This window comes from Jatropha curcas, chromosome 5 (assembly GCF_041381405.1).
Source record: "Jatropha curcas cultivar XTBG-Jc1 chromosome 5, XTBG_Jcur_1.0, whole genome shotgun sequence".
NCBI classification, from domain to species: Eukaryota; Viridiplantae; Streptophyta; class Magnoliopsida; order Malpighiales; family Euphorbiaceae; genus Jatropha; species Jatropha curcas.
In genome coordinates, this window is record NC_143155.1 from 5,966,166 (window position 1) to 5,986,106 (window position 19,941).

At 31.3% G+C, this 19,941-nt stretch overlaps 1 pseudogene; it reads left to right on the forward strand.

The window, feature by feature from the left end:
- Positions 1-1,418: 1,418 nt before the first annotated feature.
- On the forward strand, positions 1,419-6,678 carry LOC105647236 (protein DETOXIFICATION 24-like; annotated as a pseudogene).
- The last annotated feature ends 13,263 nt before the right edge of the window (positions 6,679-19,941 follow it).

Consider the following 19,941-nt stretch of genomic DNA (forward strand, 5'->3'; position numbering starts at 1 on the left):
ATTAGATGTAACCCGCCATGCTAACACATTAGAAGCAACAACATCATCAACAATAGAGATAGCCTCAACTTGAGAATATATTTGCTACTGATGAAAATGCCAATGCTCATTTTGATGAAATTCAAATCATTCTTAAATTAGTCTGGTGAAATTCAAATCATCTTTCGTCATCTGATAAAATTGATTGACAAAATTAAAATTGAAAGATGATATATTGACATTGGAATTGTAGGAAGGGAAAAAAAAAAAGGATTCGTTAAAGAAACAAATTAAAGAAGGATTATCAAACTAAACTAAGTCTAAACATAACAGAAGGAAAAAATATAACTTAGCTAAAATTAAACTAAGACTAAGCCATAATAGAAGAGTAACAAAAGAGTAAGAAAGTTACCTGTCCTTTGGAGCTTGGGATAGAGCTGGAGAAGGGAAGCGAGAGCGAGAACGTGAAGGAGACTCTGACGCGTTGTTGAAGAAGGAGAGAATGAGTTACCAGCGCGATTGGGAGGAAGAACAACACTTCTTCGTCTGGGTTGTAGCTTGGGAAAATCAGGGACAAGGAAAAAGGAGGGGAGATAGGAAATTGGCACGATGTAATTTACCCTAAATTTATTTTCATCCCAAAATTACCGACAAAAACTTTTGTTGCTATTTGACGATATAAAAATACTGACAAAATATTGTAGAAAATTTAAGAAAAAAAATTTTCTCACTAATTTTGTCGGTAAATTATCGTTAAATAATGACGGCAATTTTTTGAGCATAAATTACCGACATATTTGCAACAAAAAATATTTTATCACTATTTAGCTACAAAACACCTATAAAATTTCATTGTATATTTTTAAATAATTTTAATTTTTAATGACTTGAATTTAGTTGGTGTTTTTGATGATATTTTCTCGATAAATATCAGTATTCTGAGAATCGAACCTCAATGAACGGGTGAAGATAAGGGTTCACTAAACCGGAGGGTTCGACTGGGTTTAATACAGTTCAATTGGATTTTTATATATAATATTTTAAATATATTTATTAAATAAATTTGAAAAAATAGGTTAAAAAAGACTTTGATATCAAATAAAAAACACTTTCAAATTTGGCTTTTACAAAAAGAATAAATAATTTTAACAAAAAAAATAAAATATAACTAAAATTGTGATTATATATAAAAAGCACGAAGAAAAAGTAAAACCATGTGAACCACGATAAAATAATTATTTAATCATTTGCAGGCCGGTGGTGATGAATTAAACTCTGATTAAATAAAAAAAATGGAAATTTCTGTATACTCCTGTCACGTCAAGCTATGCTATGCAATCTTAACCAATCAAATAATATGATTAGATTTAATTTAAACGCAAGTCCACCTAGGTATATTATCCATTGGTCTTTGAAGATCAAGAACTAGAAACAAAGAAATGGAACAAAAGCTTCTTGCATCAGAAGCAAAAGACATTAGTGATTTGAGGTGGAGGTTTTTTGAAGAATCAAAGAAGATGTGGAAAATTGCATTTCCTGCCATCTTATCGAGAGTTACACTATTTGGCATGTATGTGGTAACACAGGCATATATTGGTCATATTGGGACAGTAGAACTCGCAGCTTATGCAATAATACAAATTAATGGCTTAAGATTTGCACATGGAATATTGGTAAAAATTAACTGTTTTAATTGTGACTTTTCATATAAAATGCTAAAGATTGTATTCGGCAATAATTTTTTAAGTAGCTTTTAGCATTTTGATTGGTCGAAACACTAAACGCTATTTTTTTATAGTGTTCGGTAATATAGCGTTTAAATTAACTTTTAAAGGTTAAAGTAGTATTTTATAAAAAGTTACCCGTGTAAAGCTACTCCAATAGTAACACCTATCAAAACAACTAAATTTTGCTGAATAGATCCAAAAGCTAAAAGTTACATGGTTAGCATTTTATAAAACGCTATCTTAATCTCTAAAATCTAGTTCAAACGCTATTTTACCGAATGCGGCCATAGTTTGTTTTGACCATCTTTTGATTGTTAATATGATATATAAGGAACATCAATGGGAACTAGGAGCATTAACCATCTGTTAAGCACATATATAATAAGACCTTCTCTTCTGTTTGTGCAATGATTTTTATTATAAATTAATTTTCATGAAAATTTGTAGCTAGGTATGTCTAATGCAACCGACACTCTCTGTGGACAGGCATGTGGAGCAAAACAATATAACATGTTGGGTATCTACTTGCAAAGATCATTGATTATCAATCTTGGCACTTCAACTGTAATCCTTCCTGTCTTTACCTTCTTAGAATGAATTTTCAAGCTACTTGGTGAAGAAGAAGATATAGCTAAAGTTGGTGGATATATTTCACTCTGGTTTATTCCAATTATCTATTTTTTGGGATTTCATACACCTATACAAAAATACTTGCAAGCACAGCTAAAGAACTCTACAATTGGATGGGTTTCTGCTATCTCATTTTTGCTTCATTTGTTCTTATCTTGGATTTTTGTGAGCATATTGAGATTGGGAGTTGCTGGTGCAATGTGTGCAATGGTTGCATCAACTTGGTTGATTTTGATTGGAGAGTTTGTGTTTGTTTTAGGAGGTTGGTGTAGTGATACTTGGAAGGGATTCACTTTTATTGCATTCTCTAATTTGTTTCCTGTTTTAAAGTTGTCAATTTCCTCAGGTTTCATGCTTTGGTAAGTTCACATTAGTTTCTCACATCATTTCTTTTTTTTAGATTGAAAGTTTTTAAAAGGGGGATTAAAAAAAATAAGTGAACCCCTAACTTCCTGCTATATTTGTTAGTTGGTTTCGAGTTTGTATAAAATTACAAATTACGTGGGTAAGGTTTTGTAAAGCTAGTATTTCTTAAGTTTAAACCCAACTCATGAATAGGGATGACAATTTAACCCGATCTCTCAGATATCCGATCTTATTTTAGCGGATTTGGATATTAAATAAATAGATTTGAGATGGGTTCAAGATGTACTGAGTTCGGGTTCAAGATGCGGATAACCGCTACCCGTATTGAGTTAGGTAGTATTTTTACTACATGTACTGAGTTCGGGTTCAAGATGCGGATAACCGCTACCCGCACCCATTTAATAAACATTTAAAATAATTATTTTTTAAAATAAAAAATTATATATATACACTTTTTTAATTATAACTAATGCTATAATTATGTTTAATATTTATATTATATTTTTTATTAAGTCAAAATAAATAATTTTATAATTTTTACTTGCTTTTCATTTTAAAAAAAATTAAAAAATATATTTTTAATGCTAAATGCTTATTTAAACGAGTTTGAGTTTTTAAATAGATAATTATAATCGAATTTGGGACGGATTCGGATACCTAATTTATAATCAGATTCAGGTTTGAATAATTCATTTTAAATAGATACCCGACTCGTCGTCATTCCTACTCATGGAGATATAAGTTTCTCGTATTATAAAATAGACACTCAAGCATTGAGTTACTAATCACTATTCTACAAATACTTTCATTTTAACAACATTTCTAACTTCAATTTTTTTAATTTTTATGGAATTGTAACTAGTCTCTTTGATATTTGTTTTTTTCCCTTTAGCTTGGAGTTATGGTACAATGCTGCCTTAATCCTATTAGCAGGATACATGAAGAATGCCACAACTGAATATCTATCTTCTCCATTTGGTAAGATTACATGCCAAAAAAAATATAGCCATAACAACTAAAAAGGGTTAATTACATGTTAATTAATTTATATTTGTTCAAATAATTTTATATTCCAAAAATTTTTGAAACATTCACAAAATATATGCATCTTTTTTCGTTACAGCCTCAATGTCACAGGTTGGGATTTTATGCTATGTCTTGGCTTCTTGGCAGCAATAAGGTAAAAATAAGCTTTAGATACCTTAATTAATTATCAAATTTAAGTAACTACTTTTTTTTTTTTTTTAATTTACATTTAACCTGAAAAAAAAATTGAACATAATAGTATAATATAACAAATGAATTGGGAAGAGGATATGCTAAAGCTGCAAAATTTTCCATGAAAGTCACATCGAGCACTTCAATGTCCATTGGAATATTCTTTTGGATTCTGTGTTTGGTATTTGGCCGTCAAATTGCTTACTTATTTACTAGTGAAGAGGAAGTTTCAGAAACTGTTTCAAGCCTCTCTGTTCTACTTGCTTTCTCTGTTCTGCTAAACAGTGTCCAGACAGTACTTTCATGTATGATTTATATATATATATATATATATATATATATATTTCAAGTGTAAAAGGAGTTTATAATTTTATTTTTCAGGAATTGCTGTTGGTGCTGGTAGACAAGGTACTGTGGCTTATGTCAATATTTGCTGCTATTACATGGTGGGTGTGCCATTAGGAGTTCTTCTAGCTTATGTGGCTCACTTGCAAGTAATGGTGAGTGACTCTTTTTTTTTTTTTTTTTTTTTTTTTCTAAAAAATTTTTTTTTATTTGTTGATAATTTAGGAATTAGAATTTAAATAAAATCTTTAGCGGCTGCAAAATAAACATTTAAATTATTCAATGGATAGTTTAATGATAACTTGCTTTTTAGGCATAACAATTTGTCCGATCTCCCTACGGGGATTACCCTGCCTGTTGCCATCTCTAAATGTTTTTTTTTTTTTTTTTTTTTTCCTGTACTGTCTAAACATTTCACTTTGTGAAATAAAATGTGAAGTCCTATAATTGAAAATTTCATATCACCAGAAAAAAGCCTACTTTGCCAAAATGCAGGCTTTTGAGAGCCCAATGTAGGTGTACCATTTTTTTTAGAACCAGGAGGTAGGCATGGCCGGTTCAGTGAACCGCCGGTTCCGGTTCACTGAACCGCCGGTTCGAGATGTTTAAAATTTTGAACCGGAACCGACCCTTGAACCTCCGGTTCTGGTTCCGGCACGGTTCAGCACGGTTCCGGCGAACTGACGGTTCAAATTACGGTTCCGATTCGGTTCCGGCATTACGCAAATTTTTAAAAAAATAATAAAATTTTTGATTCCGAATTCATGAATAAATAATAATTTTAAAATATTTAAATTTTATTAACTAAATGAATTATTATAAATTTTAAAAGAAAAACATCTATTAACTAACTTAGAACTATTATTACATTAAATTTTCAAATTTTGCTAATTTACTAATATAAAAAACTATAAATGGAATATAAAATTAATGGAATGAGTTGGAAATTATTATTTTCAAATACTAAGAAAATTATTTAAAAAATCAAATGAAGTAAATTTATGAATGGAAAAATTTGAGATTAGAGAAAGAATTTGGAATTGGATGTAAGAAAATAAAAAATAAACAATAGATAATTCCAACATTAAGGAAAATAAAGCAATAGAAAAAATAATGAACTATGGAAATTTGAGAGAATTTTGATTGAGAATAAGAGAAGAGTTAGGATATAATTGATTGTGAAATAAAAAAAAGCATCAACTCATCATATTTATACATGTGTCTCATTTATTAGTTTTCCAAATTGTCCCTTATATAATTTAGTAAATTACAATAAATAAATAAATAAATGATTAAAATGAATAAAATTTATTTACCAAAAAATAAATAAAAAACACCTATCATATCAAAAACTATCCGTTACACTCTTTTTTTGTACACTTGAAAGTATTTTTTTTATATAAATCAACTATTCATATACCATTTTTTATATAAATTAAGTCAAAAAATGTGTATTTTTTTCACAATTTTTTATAACTCATATACCATTTTACTTCTCTTCACCATAAATCAAATCAACTACAATCAAATCAATTGATATAAATTTTTTTATAAAATTTTAAGCTACAATTTTTTGTGTATCCGGTTCGAACCGGATCGGAACCGCCGGTTCCGGGCCGGTTCCAGTTCATATTTTAACATCCACATGAACCTTAACCGGCCCTTGAACCGCCGGTTCCGGTTCAAAATTATGAACCGCCGGTTTCGGTCCGGTTTCGGTTCGTCTACAGTACGGTTTGGTTTCGGTTCGGTTCCGATTAGAACCGAACCGGTGGCCATGCCTACCAGGAGGTGCAGCGCATAAAGATTTTTTTGCTCTTCTATCAATATGTATTTTAAGGGGATTGAATTTTTATTTAATTATTAAAAGATTGAGGTTACTTATCATCCCTGTCAACACCTTATTAGTAATTTAGAGAGTATACTTTGATAATTATTGAATCTCGTCATAAGTAAAAATTTAAAGGTATCACAGTACGTCTATTTTAAATGTTTAATCATGTTAGACTTTATTTTAACTATCAATTGGATGATTTCTAGAAAAAAGAAATACTGTCAAGTGGACAATTTACTGCCTGAAAGAGTGTGTTAAATTCAAGTTAAAAATTTAATAAATAAAATCTCACTGATTTTTCTGTTTCATTATTGAAATTTGTAGGGTATTTGGATTGGAATGATGATTGGAGTAGCAATGCAATGCCTTGTACTTGGCTACATCACCTGTACAACTAATTGGGATGAGCAGCTTAATTCACTTCCAATAAAAGAAAAAAAAAAATCAATTTACTAACCTTAATTTATTTGTAACAATTCTTTGTTTTGAATTTTCAAAATATTTTTCTTTATTTCTTTTTCTGTTTTCGGGTTTTGCTAGGTCGAAAGAGCATCTGAGCGTCTAACCCATTATTTCTGAACACCTTCAAAATGAACTTGAAGAGATTTCCATTTTAGAACGACGAGATTGAAGTCAAATGTATCATATTTTCATCTAAATTAATATTCTCTATTATCAAATATATATATATATACACTATATGATAATAGTTTTCTTCTCACATACACTCTCATATTTGAGTTCAGGAAAGGAGGGATAGTCACGAATATGAAACTAAATTATTTTCATATCCAGAAAGATGCGAAATAAAATAAAAATTATACCCACAAGAAATGATGTTATTACAATATTCCCATGTATACATGGATCTAATATGGGAACAACTGCACAATAGGTCTTCTATAACAAATGCAATCCAAGTAGGAAGGCATTTGCATACTCTTAAAAGCAACATGATATAAAAAAGAAAGACTCGTAGGCTGTTTAAAAGTTTAATTAAATTATGATGACCATTCACAAGGGGAAAAGAAAATAAAAAAATATGAATAATGTTTGAAAATTCTTTATTGATTGGTTTGATGTATGAATGGTCGATACATTTGATATATGAAAGTTTTATCTTTAATTTCTAATTAGCGAATATGTCCAATAAAAGTTTATGTTATGACAGAAATTTTAAAATTTAGTAATCTTAATTAACATCGTAGGAAATATAATTCTCTATTTTTTCTTTTTCTTTTTCTTCTTTTTTTGTTTTTTTTTTTTTTTTTTTTTTTGGTATATGGCTTGAAATCACTATAACTATAAGTTTTTTCCTTTGGTAAGTTTCATTTGCTGCCAATGCAACAATTTTGAACAACTCCAATTGGAATGTTAATCAAGTAGTAGCAGCCAATTTTAGCATATGCTATGGCAGCAGGAATAGCAACTCCTACAAAACAATAGATATATTTATTTTTAATATTCTAATTCAAAGAAAAAGAAAACCACCCAAGAATTGGAAACTACATTACGAGAGGGAACTTGTTGTATGCTGTTCATAAGCACAGCCAATGCTAAAAGAGGCGAAAGATTGGCCACTGCATCAGCTACCTTTGGCTTTAAAGTGAATATGTAAGCTGGCTTTCCTTCTAGGCAGGGGCAGATTTACATGTATTGCAAGGGGGCCAGTTGCCCTTCTCTCTTCTGAAAAAATTTTCATTTTTCTTTTGCATTGACATGTCCCGAATCCTAACCATCCAGCATTTTTAATATACTTTTAACGGCTTTGCACTCCTTAACTTTTGTACAATCTTCTTCTAATTAAATTATATACTATTTTGCTCCCTTACTTTCAGATTTTGGCTCTACTCTGCTCTAAGGACCAAGAATAAAAGAAACAAAAGACATTGATGGTAGATGATGTAGCAACTCACAGGATTCATTACTCTTTTTTTTTTTTCATAATCACCGGTATCCGAAAGTCTATCGGACTGTGATTATGTCTGGCTTGAGTATTGTAGGACCCACATAGGAATGACTGTTCCAGCGTGACAATTTTCATATTCAAGGCTGAAACTCAAGACTTTGATTAAGGGAGAATGAGTTCCAATCATTTCATCTCAACCAATATTGATAAAATTATTAATCATGCCTTAATGAATTATTGTATTCTACAATTGTTCCTTAATCATACATATAATATTCAGTTTAGTAGTAACTATCATCATTTTATAAATTTTATAACTTATATTATAACGACAATTATGATCATTATAACCGTTTAAATAAAATAAATCATGGTTAATTGACCCATAAATTTAATTGGGAACATAATTTATAAAAAATCAATTTTTTATTATTTACCACCCCAATTTTGCATTAGATAAACAAAAAGAATTTGATGTCTAGCCAACAAAAATAAAGTAATAATTTTTAACCTTATAAACCAATAAAAACTATTTGATTTCAAAAAAATATATATCAAAATAATTTGGCTTATTTTTACTCAAGTTCCCCCATCTTAGGGGTATTCACTTTACAGTTCCTTATCTTCATTTTGTCTCTTAAAATTGACTCATCTTACATTTTTGTAACTGTTGACGCGTGTTTTTTATGCCCTGCCTGATCCAATGATGATACGAGGATGATGGGTTCAATACCATCTAAAAGTCTTTTAATCCAAGGATTTAAAAAAATAAATAAATAAATAAATAATAATAAACAAATAAATAAATATAAATAAAAATAAAAATAAAAATAAAAGGGAATCAATGATGATACGAGGATGATGGGTTCAATACCATCTAAAAGTCTTTTAATCCAAGGATTTAAAATAAATAAATAAATAAATAAATAAATAATAATAAACAAATAATAATAAACAAATAAATAAATAAAAATAAAAATAAAAGGGAATTGCATCATATTACGTCATGGCTGCATCACACAGTTACTGTGCAGCTGTGTGATGCAGCTGTGCAGCATAAAAATATATATATATATATATATATATAAAAAAAAAAAAGGGAAAAACGCGTAGCTACAGTAGCTGTGCTACTGTAGCACGCGTTCCCTAATCAAATGCACTAACTTAAAAAAAAAAAAAAAAAAAAGGAAAAACGTGTAGCTACAGTAGCTGTGCTACTGTAGCACTACTGTAGCACGCGTTCCCTAAACTCTATAAATACCACCTACACAATGGGCTCTCTCTCTCTCTCTCTCTTCCTCTCTCTCTCTCGACACTACCACACTTCTACACTACAATCTACACCACACTTCTACACTATACAATCTACAATCTATAATTTCTATTACACTTCATAATATTTAAATTTCTTTTCAAAAATTCTTATGAATTAATTTTGAAAAGAGATTGCTATTAGATATTAATTTTAGGTGAATTAAAAATATAAAAAAGAGAAAATAGCAAAAATAAATATAAAGAAAACTCACTTAAATCCTTGGATTTAAAGCTTCTAGGAGATTAAAAAGACTTTTGATCCATTCATAATCCTCAATCTGAGTATCAGGTAATTTTCTTAACATTTTTTTTACATATTCTTGTATTTTTATTATTTTTATGCTTTTAGTAATTTATATTTCTTTAAATTATAGTCTATTTATATTTGGTCATTTTATATTTTCCTAAGTTATATTTAAGTTGTATTCTTTTTACGCACTGTTTATTACTATTCATCATACTGATTATATATTTATCCGTATGAATTTTATTATTTTTTTTGGTTGAATGCAAAAATGAAATTAAAATTAAAATTAAAAAATTAAAATATGAGTTAAATATTGAGTAATAATTATGAATGGTTTTATTTTTATTAGTTTATGGACTTAATTTTTCATTCGATTTATATATTTTTAGATCCGGTTTAATTATGTGTTTATTTATTTCATGTGTTTATTTATTTGGACTTTACAATTTATGTTTAAAATAAAAAAAAATTAAATTAAATTTGTAGATTTATTAATAATTTGCATATTCAGAAAATAAAAATAATTATAATGCTTAGAATTAAGTTTGTAAATTTATTTATGTTTAAAATTAATTTACATGTTTATTAATAATAATTTGTATATTTAGTGTTAAATAATAATTATGTGTGATTTTATTTTTGTAATTTTTGTATTTAATTTTGAATCGGTTTATATAATTTTTTGGATTCGGTTTGTCGCCCGCTTTGAACCATAAGGCAAGAGCGGGTTATTTATTTATTCCATTTAATATTTTTGATTTGGTTTGTCGCCCGCCTTGAACCATAAGGCAAGAGCGGGTCTTTTATTTATTTGGTTTAATTGCTTTGATTTAATTGCTTTAATTTGAATAATTGCTATGTGATAATTAGATCTGATTGGGACGATTAAATAATTTCCAAATAGGAACTCGGTCCGATTAATTTGGGTTGTGTTTAATTAAATAAATAATTTGGCTTTTCTAACTAAAATAAATTAGAAATCATAGGTTAATAATAGAGGCCGGTTTTTCCGGACGTCGGCTTCCAACGGGCCGACGTACCCAATTCCCTTACCCAGAATTACATTGTTGCGCCTGACCAGTCTTTTAAAATAATTTGGCCTTAAAACAAAATTGGGTTTAAAATGAAGTCATTTTTATAAAAACGGTCCCATTGCCTAAACAATGGGTGGCGACTCAAAATTGTTTATAAGACCGATTTATCGGCACCGCATCAAAAATAAACACATTTCATCAAAAATCACAAAGGATGTTTTCGGGTCCTTCGGGGGGATTTTCGACGAAAACAGATTGGCGACTCTGCTGGGGATACAACCACTAGTCCCCGATTATTTTTTAATTAGATGGTTGTGATTAGGAATTAACTCTAAAAACCTATGTTTTCTAAAAAAAAAAAAATAATAAAATTGGTTAGAAAGCCGTTGAAAAATTATTTAATCGTCCGAATATGTTTAATTGCTTTCCTTTTCTTTTTAGGATTTTTGCATTCATTCGCATTTCTCTCTTCTCACCTCATTCTACCCATGCTACCCTTCGGTACTGGTGTTAAGTTTGACGGTGGATCTAGCCTAAACCATGCGATTTAGGTGCATCCATCCGAGAATTAACATTACTACCAACCGCAAGCCTAGTACTTTAAAGGTGCGTCAAAAGGAGTAGGCCCAACAAAGCCCGAATCCTGTTTGCGGAACCCAGACTTTGTTAATCCCAATAAGACTAAAGCCAATGCATATAGTTGAAAAAACCTTAGTTACTTCCCCTAAGGTGTACCCGATTCTATTTGCTGTTGTTATGCCACATTCATTTCCGAGAGTTTATATCGTCAATCTCAAAACCCCCTGTTGGTTGTCGAGATTAGACCAATTCCTAGGAAACAGATGTCGGAATTTATACCAACAGAATTCGTGTGTGGGAGAAATAAGGTTGGAAGGCATGCATTTCCCAACTCCCGTTCCCCTGTATGATATAAACTGTACATATGTTGTGTCATTCATGCGTCATTTAATATTTTTTGTTTCAGCCATACATTAATAAGAGCCAAGTTTTGGTACGGACGTTTGATATTGATTTTGAGACGGGACCTCAAATTCGTTTTGAATAACATAATGCAATCGTTTATAGTGAATTGATACCCAAAAAAAAAAAGAGAGCTATAAGGGGGGTTGAGATTCCTTTGAATTTTCACATATCCCGCATTATTTGAAAATAAGCGTGAGATTGCAAAAAAAATTGTAATTAATCAAAATTAGATCCTGCTTGGGACCATTTGTTCCAAGGTAAAAAGTAAGGACAAAAAAAAAAAAAAAAAAAAATTCCGCTTGGAAATTCTTTCATTCCAAGGCAAAAATTAGGGACTTGAGAGAAAATAGCCGACTGTAAAATCCAAAAGGAATGGTCGACGACAGATAATGCCATAAATGTTTTAGTGCAAAGTAAATAATTGCTATGTTATTCATGCTGAATTTTAGGTCCAATCATAATAAAACAAGATCTTATTTCCATACTGATCATTAGCACATTAGATTTGCATTTCTCATCCATGTGCCTATATTCTTCATGCATATAAGTGCAAAGACAGAAAAAAGGCAAAGCACCATTCACATCGTCTTCTCAAACAAGAGAAGTAGATGCCTTCCAGCAAACACAGGAGAATTTGCAGATCACAGTTTTTGACATGGGACAACAACTGCACACGATCCAGGCAAACCAAGCATGCATGGAATGGAAGTGGATGAGATATTTCCAAAAAAATAATAATAAAAAAAATAAAAAAAAATCTTTTTTACTCTGTCACCTTCAGGTTCGGGAGGCCTAGGGATTTTCTGTCCTTTGTTTTTCATTTCTTTTTAATTTCTTGTGTGTTTTATGCATGTGCATTTTGTATTTTATGCGTGTATTCTCCCACGATGAAGACATTGTGTCTTTCAAGTGTGGAAGAGAACTATATTTTCATTTCATTTCACTTATAAAAAAAATCGATTGACAAAAAAAAAAAAAAAAAAAAACTTTGACGAAAAAAAAGGGTCAACTTCTTTGCCTTAGTTCAATGTTTTAGTCTCTACATGTTGATTGGTTCGTATTTTGCTTATTGAGATAGAAGTCTTGAATAATATACCATGATTAAGAGATTTAAATGCTTTTATGAACTTAGTTATTAAGATATGACATATAAAATATTTCTTTGCAAATATTAATCTTTAATTTATCTTTGACTTTAGAGAAGCATGAATCCTAACTTAAATGAAGAATAGGAAGGAAAGGGAAACTAAAGCCATAATACTTGTATGTTTCGAGTCAATAAAGGATGAGGGTATTTTAAGAGAAAAACAATAGAGGGAATAATGGAAATCGGTTCTAAAACAAAGTGGTACGGAGCATAAAATGCGACCACTTATTATTTACATTCCCACATCTCTCTAAAAAAAAAAAAAAAAAAAAAAGAGAAAAAAAAAGGGAAAATGTGGTATAGAGCATAAAATGCAACCACTTTGTGAAAAAGAAATAGGTTATCTAAAAATACCTTGAGATAAGAAACAATACATCTGTGCTAGAATTGTCCTAAGTACTTCCTATTTTGCATTTTAAGGTAGGAGGATTGCTTATATCACATTTTGAATGACTAGATTTTGTATAGCCATATTGACAATTTTGAATGTCATATTCATTTATACTACTTGGTTCATAAACACTTCAATCTCTTATCTTTGGTCTATTACTTAAGAAGTCTAAATCAACGAGCAAAAATAAACATGATCAACATGAGTTCAAAAAAGATTAATGTTTTGCTTAGAGACAAGCACAGAACTAAGTGCGGAGGAATTGATAGCCTCACAAAGCGGGCAAATTTTGTTATGGTATTTTCATTTGATTTGCATGATTGCATGTTGTTTTTATACATTTTACGTTTGCTCGTGGTTATTTTAAAGTGATTATAGGAATACAATTCGAAAAAAAAACAAAACAAAAAAAATGTTTTTATACATGAGGGAGCTGCACATTTTATCCAATCACCCTCTCTTTCCAAAAAAAAAAAATGTAAATTTTTGTCCTCAGCTAAATAATCCGCTTTAATGTGCTTTCATTTTTTAATCCAAGGGCAAGAGCCCCAAATGCTAATCCAGCAAATAATTTCAAAAAAAAAATTTTTGTTGTTGTCTTTTGCTATCTCTAAGTGCAGAAAACAGGAATCAATAAAGAAAAAAAGCGGTGGACCACTCTTGCTATCTCTAAGTGCAGAAAACAGGAATCAATAAAGAAAAAAAGCGGTGGACCACTCTTGCAGTAGATGGGCATTTATGCCCACATTAATTGGACCACTCTCGCAGGTGAGTTGGATGCCTCCTTTTTATTTCTGTGGCTTTGGTTAGCTTTCATTTTTATTGCCTTTTGTCCGTTTTGGAATAAAGAAGATGGGCATTTATGCCCGCATTAACAAGGTGGACCACTCTTGCGAATGAGTGGTATGTCTCTTTTTGTTTCCGTGGCTCTGTGTAGGAACAAAGCAAATAAAAAAAAATCAATCAAAAAAAAAAAAGAAAAAAAAGCAGCACACGGACAAATGACGTTCGAATAAAGCGGTAAGTCTTCTCTTGCGTCAATTCTAGCTTTCATTTTATTGCCTTTTGTCAATTTTGGAATAAAGTCCGCACTAACAAGGTTGACCATTCCTGCAAGTGAGTGGAATACCTCCTTTTTGTCCCTATGGTTTTGTTTTCTCTGTGCAGGAACAAAACAAATCGAAAAAAAAGGATAGCGGTGGAAACATCCGGAGATGCAGGAGATGAGGCATTCGAATAAAGTGAAATAAAGCAACAGTCTCAAAAAAAAAATTAAAAAAAATCAATTTGGAGTCACTTGCCACACAGGGGGCAAACTCAGCACATCCCCTCAACCTCCAGGTAAGTTTTCTTTCAACACCGCATCAGGAAAAGTATACCTGAAAATTTGAGAAAAAAAAGAAAACAGCAATTTTTGTTAAAATTTAAAAGACTTTTGTTAAATTCAAAGTTGCAATGGATAAAAAAAATAAAATTTTCAAGGTTTGCTTAAAAGATAATATTTTTGGTCTCAAGACAGAATTCCAAACTGGGGGCAAAAATACAATCCTTTGTCCTGATGCAAAATTCCAAATGTCAAAAAATTCATGATTATTAATGCATGGGGGCATGTGATGCTCCAACATCTAACAAAGGCAAGATCTGTTTGTACACAGAAATTGCTCTTTTCTTTTGAAAATGTTTTCAGGTCAAGCAGTGATGATGTATTGCGAAGCTGTTTGGGTTTTCTCCTCCCAGTCAATGATGATGTATTGCGAAGTTGATCGAGTCAATCCTTTTCCTGATTAGTGATGTTGTGTTGCGAAGCTAATCAGAACAATTTCAACCTCCGAACAGTGATGATGTATTGCGAAGCTGTTTGGGTTTTCTCCTCCCGGTCAATGATGATGTATTGCGAAGTTGATCGAGTCAATTCCTTTCCTGATTAGTGATGATGTATTGCGAAGCTGATCAGGACAATCTCAATGACCAACCAGTGATGGTCTCTCAAAGCCGTTAGGTCCCACCAAGCAGTGATGATGTATTGCGAAGCTGGGTCCCTTTCTTGATCAGTGATGGTGTATTGCGAAGCTGATCAAGACATTCTCCATACTAAAAACTCCGAAGCTGATTAAAGACAGAACCCTTGAACGTGGCCAGATGACTGCCAATGCTTAGAACGCTAAAGTAGTCCGACTGGAGCCTTCAGGTCTTTTCAACAACAAAATCCTCCCTAGCTGATCAAACTGAGCTGAGGAGGTGGACAACAAAGCCGATCAAACCGTGCTTTGGATTCTTTTCAAAATCCCCTGAAGCCGACTACACCGAGCTAAAGAGGTGAACAACAAAGCCGACTATGCCGTGCTTTGGTCTGTTTTCAAACTCTCTGAAGCCGACTATGCCGAGCCGAGGAAGTAAACAACCAAGCCGACTATGACGTGCTTTGGTCTCTTTTCAAACTCTCTGAAGCCGACTACGCCGAGCTGAGGAAGTAAACACCCAAGCCTCTTTTCAAACTCTCTGAAGCCGACTACGCCGAGCTGAGGAAGTAAACAACCAAGCCGACTGTGCTGTGCTTTGGTCTCTTTTCAAACTCTCTGAAGCCGACTACGCCGAGCGGAGGAAGTAAACAACCAAGCCGACTACACCGTGCTTTGGTCTCTTTTCAAACTCTCTGAAGCCGACTACGCCGAGCTGAGGAAGTAAACAACCAAGCCGACTACGCCGTGCTTTGGTCTCTTTTCAAACATTCTCAAAAGCCGACTATGCCGAGCTGAAGAGAAATTGCTCTTTCTTTTGAAAATGTTTTCAAGTCAATTCAACAAAACCTTGAAACTGGAGCCTTCAGGCCGATCAAACCGAGCCTCGGAGGTATCTTCAAAGCCAATCAAACCGAGCTTTGGAGAGATCACAAATTCGACAAAATCCTCTAAAGCCAATCAAACCGAACTTTGGAGATGATCACAGATTCAACGGGAGCCGACAAAGCCGATCAAACTGAGCTAAGGAGGTGACCAGATGATCAAGTCCAACCAAAATCCTTCAAGCCAATCCGACCGAGCTTCGGAGGTGTCTTCAAAGCCAATCAAACCGAATTTTGAAGATGATTACCAGATTGAAGGCGCGTCAGTGGACCACTTTAACATTAATCGTTTATACAATTAATGCTAAAGTGTGGGGGCAAACTGTTGACGCGTGTTTTTTATGCCCTGCCTGATCCAATGATGATACGAGGATGATGGGTTCAATACCATCTAAAAGTCTTTTAATCCAAGGATTTAAAAAAAAAAAAATAAACAAAAAATAATAATAAACAAATAATAATAAACAAATAAATAAATAAAAATAAAAATAAAAGGGAATTGCATCATATTACGTCATGGCTGCATCACACAGTTACTGTGCAGCTGTGTGATGCAGCTGTGCAGCATAAAAAAAATATATATATAAAAAAAAAGAAAAGAAAAGGGAAAAACGCGTAGCTACAGTAGCTGTGCTACTGTAGCACGCGTTCCCTAAACTCTATAAATACCACCTACACAATGGGCTCTCTCGCTCTCTCTCTTCCTCTCTCTCTCTCGACACTACCACACTTCTACACTACAATCTACACCAAACTTCTACACTATACAATCTACAATCTATAATTTCTATTACACTTCATAATATTTAAATTTCTTTTCAAAAATTCTTATGAATTAATTTTGAAAAGAGATTGCTATTAGATATTAATTTTAGGTGAATTAAAAATATAAAAAAGAGAAAATAGCAAAAATAAATATAAAGAAAACTCACTTAAATCCTTGGATTTAAAGCTTCTAGGAGATTAAAAAGACTTTTGATCCATTCATAATCCTCAATCTGAGTATCAGGTAATTTTCTTAACATTTTTTTTACATATTCTTGTATTTTTATTATTTTTATGCTTTTAGTAATTTATATTTCTTTAAATTATAGTCTATTTATATTTGGTCATTTTATATTTTCCTAAGTTATATTTAAGTTGTATTCTTTTTACGCACTGTTTATTACTATTCATCATACTGATTATATATTTATCCGTATGAATTTTATTTTTTTTTTGGTTGAATGCAAAAATGAAATTAAAATTAAAATTAAAAAATTAAAATATGAGTTAAATATTGAGTAATAATTATGAATGGTTTTATTTTTATTAGTTTATGGACTTAATTTTTCATTCGATTTATATATTTTTAGATCCGGTTTAATTATGTGTTTATTTATTTCATGTGTTTATTTATTTGGACTTTACAATTTATGTTTAAAATAAAAAAAAAATTAAATTAAATTTGTAGATTTATTAATAATTTGCATATTCAGAAAATAAAAATAATTATAATGCTTAGAATTAAGTTTGTAAATTTATTTATGTTTAAAATTAATTTACATGTTTATTAATAATAATTTGTATATTTAGTGTTAAATAATAATTATGTGTGATTTTATTTTTGTAATTTTTGTATTTAATTTTGAATCGGTTTATATAATTTTTTGGATTCGGTTTGTCGCCCGCCTTGAACCATAAGGCAAGAGCGGGTTATTTATTTATTCCATTTAATATTTTTGATTTGGTTTGTCGCCCGCCTTGAACCATAAGGCAAGAGCGGGTCTTTTATTTATTTGGTTTAATTGCTTTGATTTAATTGCTTTAATTTGAATAATTGCTATGTGATAATTAGATCTGATTGGGACGATTAAATAATTTCCAAATAGGAATTCGGTCCGATTTATTTGGGTTGGGTTTAATTAAATAAATAATTTGGCTTTTTTAACTAAAATAAATTAGAAATCATAGGTTAATAATAGAGGTCGGTTTTTCCGGACGTCGGCTTCCAACGGGCCGGCGTACCCAATTCCCTTACCCAGAATCACATTGTTGCACTTGACCAGTCTTTTAAAATAATTTGGCCTTAAAACAAAATTGGGTTTAAAATGAAGTCATTTTTATAAAAACGGTCCCATTGCCTAAACAATGGGTGGCGACTCAAAATTGTTTATAAGACCGATTTATCGGCACCGTATCAAAAATAAACACATTTCATCAAAAATCACAAAGGATGTTTTCGGGTCCTTCGGGGGGATTTTCGACGAAAACAGTAACATAAAAATGACTTGAGTGATTTTCCGGTGAATAATAGAACAGAAAAGTGATTTGGCATAATATTATAGACACATCAGTAAAAAAAAAAAAAAATCAACGTAAGACATTAGGAAGAGAGATTTCTCTCTCCTGCCTAGATAATTAATGAGGATTTTAGCTGCGTGACTGTTCCCTATCCTAATTTGAATCGACTGTAGTTCTTCTCATCTCTTTCCCTTGCTTGATCTATGAAAGAAAATAGAGCACTTGCATTAAGGAAGTTATAGAGAGAGAGAGAGAGAGAGAGAGAGAGAGAGAGGGGTTTGTGGGGAGAAAATAAAGCGCTAGGTGACTTCATTGATGTGGTGAAAAAGTGGAACGGTTCATTTTTTGAATGTGGGTCTTCTCTGTTGGAGGCATAGCGACAAACGTACAAGGTAAGAATCTTATTTTAGATTTAAAAATGCTTTTTGTGTTGGCTTTGTCTTTATTTGGGGATTGAGTATAAAGTGATAAAATATTAGTTTTTCGGTTTTGAAATTAGGGTTTTCCAAATTTAGGAAAATAAAAATATGGTTGGGTATGATTTACTATAGGGTTTTTGTTGTTATTGCGTATAAAGTTAGTGTTTCCCTTCTTGCATTTAATATATTAGGATTTTAATTTATTTCATTGAACACGACAGCATGCTTGAGACACTATTGTTATGTTAGGGTTCATATGCCATGCATTGAATGTGTTAAGGTTCTCTTTGGATAGTAATGTGTATTAAATTATAGCCGGTATGTCATTAAAGGATGTATAGAATGCTTGAGACTAAATTGTATACTTGCTTATAATTTGTACATTGTGGTTGATATGTCACAAGTGATCCATTAGATAATGAACCTTTAGATTTTGACATTGTAATGCACTATGGTGGGGATATGGGTGAATGAGGTTATTTTAATGGGGAAGAAGTAGTGTTGGAGCACTACAACGCAAATAGAATGAGTTTAGTGTAGATAGATAAGTAATTGTAGTATATGAAATTAGAAGGGTTACTTAGATACTATTGGCTAATTCCAAGGGAGGATTATCATGATGGTCTTAAGTTACTTAAGAAGGACAATGATGTGTATGAGAGATGTCACTTCATAGGATTGATGTAGGACATATTCACGTGCATGTGGAACACGTAGCATTAAAAGACATAGAAAATGAATATCTAGAAGTCACGTCGAAAAACAAGTGTTGTAATTGAGGAAATTGTAGAAGAGGGTAATGTAGAACCTAGTTGAAATACCCCGGATTTTTATTTTCAAAACTTTTGAATTTTCATTAAATCAAAAATCCAGATTTATGATAATATGGGCTGTTAAGACCGAGTAATTCTAATTGAGCCCAAAGTTTTACGAATTGGGCCCAAGCCCAAAAACATATTATTTAGAATTTTCATTTGGATAATACTTAAAATTTCGATGAAAATAAAATGGAACACTAATTGTTAATCGATTAAAAATGTGTCTATATATATGTAACTACTATATAAATTAATCAGCCTAAAATTAAATATCTTTGGTATTAATATTTTATGAATAAATTGAGAAAATATTACTAAACTGAACAAAATAATCAAATAAATTGAACCGGACCCAAAAATCAAATTAATTTTTCGAAAACCAGATGAAAAATCCATAAACCAATTGAAAAACCAAGCTAAAACCACGATTTAAACCAAATCAGACTCGAATCGA